This window comes from Camponotus floridanus, unplaced genomic scaffold (genome assembly GCF_003227725.1).
Source record: "Camponotus floridanus strain SB8 unplaced genomic scaffold, Cflo_v7.5 scaffold2, whole genome shotgun sequence".
NCBI lineage: Eukaryota > Metazoa > Arthropoda > Insecta > Hymenoptera > Formicidae > Camponotus > Camponotus floridanus.
This window is the reverse complement of record NW_020229325.1, coordinates 6864885-6871065: the sequence shown is the minus strand read 5'-3', so window position 1 is coordinate 6871065 and position 6181 is coordinate 6864885. Positions and strand designations below refer to the sequence as shown.

At 26.0% G+C, this 6181-nt stretch overlaps 1 pseudogene; it reads right to left on the bottom strand.

Annotated features, from left to right (window-relative positions):
• Positions 1 to 270: 270 nt before the first annotated feature.
• LOC105257794 lies at positions 271 to 2489 on the bottom strand (annotated as a pseudogene).
• Positions 2490 to 6181: the final 3692 nt, after the last annotated feature.

Genomic DNA, 6181 nt, shown 5'->3' with positions numbered 1-6181 from the left:
ATATGTAAAAAAATTAATACATAAAAATACATTAATTTAATTTTTAATTAATGTATATTTTTAATATGTATGTATATATTTAATTAATATAATTTCATCTTATTTATATAGAAGAAAAAATGCATACAAGAGTTTTTAAAAAATAATTTGGAAAAGAATTTTATTAAATTACTTCAAATTATATCAAATTATTATTTCTTTTCCTGAATATTACTATCCAAAAATGTAAATTATCATAAAACATTATTGATTTCCCTCAAACTCCAATAATAAAAACTAAATAAAAGATATAGTTATAGTATACTAGAAAGAGCAAGTTTTTTAAAGTTATTTTGATTATAAAGAGGAGCATTATTTAAGATAAAATTACATACATACTTTTGTTACACACATATCAATGTATCAAACTTTATTTCTCTTAGCTAATTGTAAGCAGAGGCAAATTGGATATTTATTTACAAATGCATATTTCATCAGTATTCATTCGGATTTAAATCATGACCATTAGTTCCAGTACTATTAATATTTGTGGATACGCTAACATGAACATCGCTTCTCGGTTGAATCTTTACCCAAAATCCCCCCCTCTGCTTGCAGGGCCAAGCTTCCTCTGATCAATCGTAAAGGATGAGGGGTTTTTGCATACGGTTTTAATTTGCATCGAGCTAATAAATAGAATATGACCTTGGTCTCCAATAATGCAAACCTATTACCTATGCACATTCTCGGACCGAGTCCGAATGGTATATATACACTAATGTTTAATTTCTTTTCATTCTCGTCTAAAAAACGATCGGGATGGAACTCATCCGGTTTTTCGAAGTACTTGGAATCCCGATGAAAACCGTAAATAGGAAACCAAACGACTGATCCTTTTTTCAGGACAAAGGGTTTATTTCTCCGGAAAGTGCTGGCGGTAATTCAAAATATTGCACGCATAATCTGTTCTGAAAAATCTTCGAGGGCCACAATCTAATTGTAAGAGTCTCATTAATAACAAGATATTGCATTCCATTCAAAGCTTCATAGATCAATTCTCCATATGTACTCTTCAAAACCTCGTCTATTTCGTTGCGTAATTTTGTCTGAAAGCTTGGATTAATAGTAATTTCGTGAATAGCAAAACACATCAACGTGGAAACAGTATCAAAACCGCCAAGAAAAAAGAGAAATGCTTGCAAAGTTATATCCTCTATAGTCAATTCTCTTCTGGCTCCTTTGTTTTCTCTGTTATCCATCATCAGTTGCAGCAAATCCGGCCGTACAATATTCTGCTTGTCTCTTGTATCTATCGTATTCTTCACAAGATCTTTAAAAAATTGACTTACACGACTAAGAATTGTAATACCCAACATTTTAGTGATAGTGGGCATACTTCTGATGAAATATATTTTTATCATGCGCAGAGTGGTAAAAGTCGTAATATGTTTTCCATAAACGTAGAATTCGTTGGTAGGATTTTTCATAGAATCAACGCTAATCCCAAAAGCACATGTTGCAATAACATCATTCGTGTATTTAGTGAAGCAATCTTTCATTTCCATAATATTTTTGTCGGAAGGTAATTTGGAAAGAAACTCCGTAAAGTTGGCAGCACAATCGGCCATTAGCTTAAACATAGTTTTCATTTTACTATATAAAAACGGGACTTAATAGAGCTCTTATATCTCGCCACTTATCGCCACGAAGCGCAAATAAATTTTTGCCAAGTAGAGGCTCAGTATCCTTGTTGATAAAAACGCGATGATCAGGAAACGACTCGAAGTTTTTAACATCGATGGATTTAATAAGATCTCGTATCATCACTACTGGAAGCATACCGTCGAAAAACCGACATACTTGTCATCTTGATTCAGTAAACTTTTTGAATAATTTCGGCAATTGATAATTGGCGAAGAAAAATTGGTCCCTTGTGTACCCATAATTGACCACATAATTGATATGTGAGGAATATCATGTATTTTGAAGAAATTTACATCTTTAAGAAAATAGTGAACAGCAATGATACCAGCTAATATGAATAACAGTATTAAATTATCCATGATGGAGAATTTTAAAGAATGACGATTGTCTGGATATGTCGTTGAATCATGTGCACAGATAACTAGCTATTAGCGATTTATCTCTTTATATACTGGACAAAACTCTGTGATAACGTACATAAGATAATATAATATCAAAGTGTTGATACTAATAAAAAGCGAATGGGGAAAAAAGATGAATCATGAACAATAAAATTTATCGTTATAATTTAATTATTAATCACATGCACAGTGCGTGTTTATTACGTAATGATAATAGTGATAATAGAATATAAAATAGAAACAGTGACAATATAAAATTTAGAAAACACAAAGTATTTGTAAACTTGAAAAACTTTAGTTAACGTAGTTTTTCGAAGCTTATTACTGTAAATTGAGCAATCGCCTTGGATAATAATGAATGATGACTAATTGTTAGTCTACGTAATAGCATAGAAGAATTTTTCGAAAAATTATAATATTTATACGATACTAGTATTGTAACTTTTATTTTTTCGTTTTACACGAATAAAAATATGAAAAAGTAAGAAAAATTAATATAATTGTTAATATAAAATCACTTGTAAATTTTCCGAAAGTATTAAAATTTCACGTGTACTACTAAATTTATTGATTAAATTTCACTTTTATATTAAAATGTTGTAATAAAGCGTCTAGATACATTTTAAATGACTTTTATTTTCGACTCGAATTAATGTTCGAGTTAATGCTCGAGTTAAAATTAAATATTATAAGAAATTTCTAGAAAAAGTATTGCTTTTATTCTCTTTCTCCTTCTCTGTCTTCTCAAAATAATAGGCAAATTGAATTGTTAAATGTATCAGTAATTTTTCTATCATTACAACATTATATGTTATAACATATATATGTTACTAATAAACATATAACGTACATTAAACATATATTTACTGTTATTAATATTTTATTTTAATTATTAGTATATTATCACGATGATTTCGCTATTTTAAATGCTTTGTGTTAATTTTACCTATTGCGTAATCTTTTTATTATCATTTAATATGTAGTTTGATAATATTTTATTTTTTAATATTTTAAAGTTTCGGTAAATGTATGAATAGAAATGATTATATATATATATATATATATATATATATATATATATATATTTCTCATATTTTATTACTTATATCATATTACTTTTCCTCATTTTTATTATTTATGAATAATTATGTTATACAAACGTAGAGAGAGCGAGAATATAAATTACTATATATGTATATATACTTTTCTATTGGTGAATAATATTCTATATTTTATATTACCAAATTTATATACATAATTTCGATTTTTATATATATAAACATATTTAGTATGACTTGTATATATTCATCATTGCATTTTTGGATAATATATTTTTCTATGTATTTTGATATTATTCTCTTTTCGTTGAGAAATATAACAAAATTTTTTTGTTCTTAAGTGAAACTCTTATTGCAATGACATTAATTTAATATAATTTTATCATATTTACGTATACATAAGAATTAATATCTTTTTAAGCAATAATTAAAAAAAAATTTTATTAAATAATTATTTCTTTCGCCGAATATTATTATTCAAAAATATAATTATAAATCAAAGAACAGTATTTCCTTCACCAATAATAAAAATTGAAAAAAAGAAAAACTCGTAAGTAAGTATTTTACTTTGGTGATCACAAAAAGGAGCATTATTTATAAAATACTTTTATTTTGCACATATATTTTTTACGCATAATATCAATGTCTTAAACATTATTTTTCTTCGCTTGTGAGTAGAATTGTGAATAAATTCAAATCGGTTTTTTATTTACAAATACATATTTCATCGGCATTTCTATGGATTATGGTCATTATGCATCATTAACACTTGTGGATACGTTAGTATAAGTATCGCTCCTCGCTTAAATCTTTAATCAAAATCTACCGTCTGCTAACATGACAAAACTTTCTCTGCTCAATCGTAAAAGATGAGGATTCTTCGTGCATGTTTTGAATTCGCAACGAGTTTATAAATAGAATATCATGACTAATCTTCAATAATGCGAACCTGTTACTTAAGAACATCCTCGAGCCGATTCTGAACGGTAAAAACGCGCCAGTATTTAATTTTTTCTTATTTTCGTCCAGAAAATTTTCGGGATAGAACTGATCTGACATATTTGACATCTGGGTTCAAATTATAGATTTTCTAAATGATTTCGGCCATCGATAACTGGTGGAAAAGGTGGAAAAATTGGTCCCATGTTGCCCACGGTTGCCATGGTATTATAAGATGAATCCCATGCTTTTTGAAGAAATTTAAATCCTTAAAAAAGTAGTAATAAACAGCGATGTCGATTAAAATCGACAATAGTATCCAAATAACGATATTACGTAAAGAAATGTCCATAATGACGAAATGTTGTAAAGATTACATCTATTAATAGAGACGATGTCCTTGAATCGCGCGTGCACAGACTACTGCTGGAGCTATTAATGAAATATTTCCTCTCTTTATATATGCAAACTGGTGGTCTTAAAGAATGTATATTATTAAATAACATATCAAAGCTTTGATTCGAATAAGAAGTAAATAAGAGCAAGAAAACTGTGAGATAGACTTCAGCTATATAAAATTTAATTACAAATCACATACTCATCGCAGTGCATTTTTCTTGTATAATAATAATAGTGATATAACAATGAAGAAAAACAGTGTATGCGTTTGTAAACTCGAAAAATTTCTATGGATGCAGTTTGACAAAGTGTTTATCATTCGTGCAATTTATTAAGCAATAACCTTGCATAATATCAAATTACGACTTCAGATGTACCTATTCTAATAAAAAATTTTTCAAAAAAATTATTTATATAATATTAAAAATAGAATTTTTATTTTATTATATAAAAATATAACACACATGAATAATGATAAAAAATTAAACAAATAATTATAAAAAATTGTTTAATATATAAAATCATTTATATAAATTTTTTTCCAATTATCGAAATTTCACATATTTTTCAATTTATTAAATGTCCACATCTTTGTTAAAATATTAATATAAAAGATCTAGGAAAAAGATTCTATAAATGACTTTCTTTATATATTTGACTCTCTATCGAGTTGATGCTAATATTATAAGAATATCTTTTATTATCATTTTTTATATTTTCTCTCTCTTCCGCACTCTCTTATTCTCTGTCTACTCCAAATAGAAAAAAAATTAAATTGCTAAATATTGTCAATAATATATATATATTTCTGTCGTTATATTATATATTACTAATAACGAATGTACTTACTATTAGCTTTTTATTTTTGCTATTCCGATAACATCGCATATTATTTTGTAATACTATTTTGTAAATGTTTGACCATTCTGTCTACTGAAAACTTTCTGTTATGACTATTTAATATAATCATTTTAACCTTGATTCAATCATACTGTAGAGCTGAATATATACACACATACATTACTTTGACATCTTTCAATTAACTCAATTTAATGCTGCACATCTCGTAAGTTGTGTGAGAAGAATAATAATTTTTATGTAACTCTTATTTTTATTTCAGAATATATAAGAATATACACTTATATTATATTTTTATACTTTTTGGCAATATTTTATTTTTTAATAGCTTAAAGTTTCGAAATGTATAAATATAGATTATTTTTTATATCATATTACTTTTACTATTATTTGAATAATTATGTGAACAAAGAGAGAGAGAGAGAAAGAGAGAGAGAGAGAGAGAGAGAGAGAGAGAGAGAAAGAGAGAGAAAGAGAGAGAGAGAAAGAGAAGTGTCAGTCTATACATACATGTGATATAATAAAATTCATATATATATATATATATATATATATATATATATATATATCATTAAATTATATATATAATTAAAAAATATGTATTTTAATTGAAGTATACAAACATTTTTAATATGATTACATATGCATCATTGCATTTTCGGATGTTGTTTCGTGTATTTTAATATAATTCTCTTTTTGTTTAAATAATAATACTTTATTCTATATAAAACTTTTATTGCAATAATATAATTTTATTATATTTATAAATAAAACTTATATGTTTTTAAGAAATAATTTGGAAAACAATATATAATTTTATCAAATTATTTCAAATAATATCAA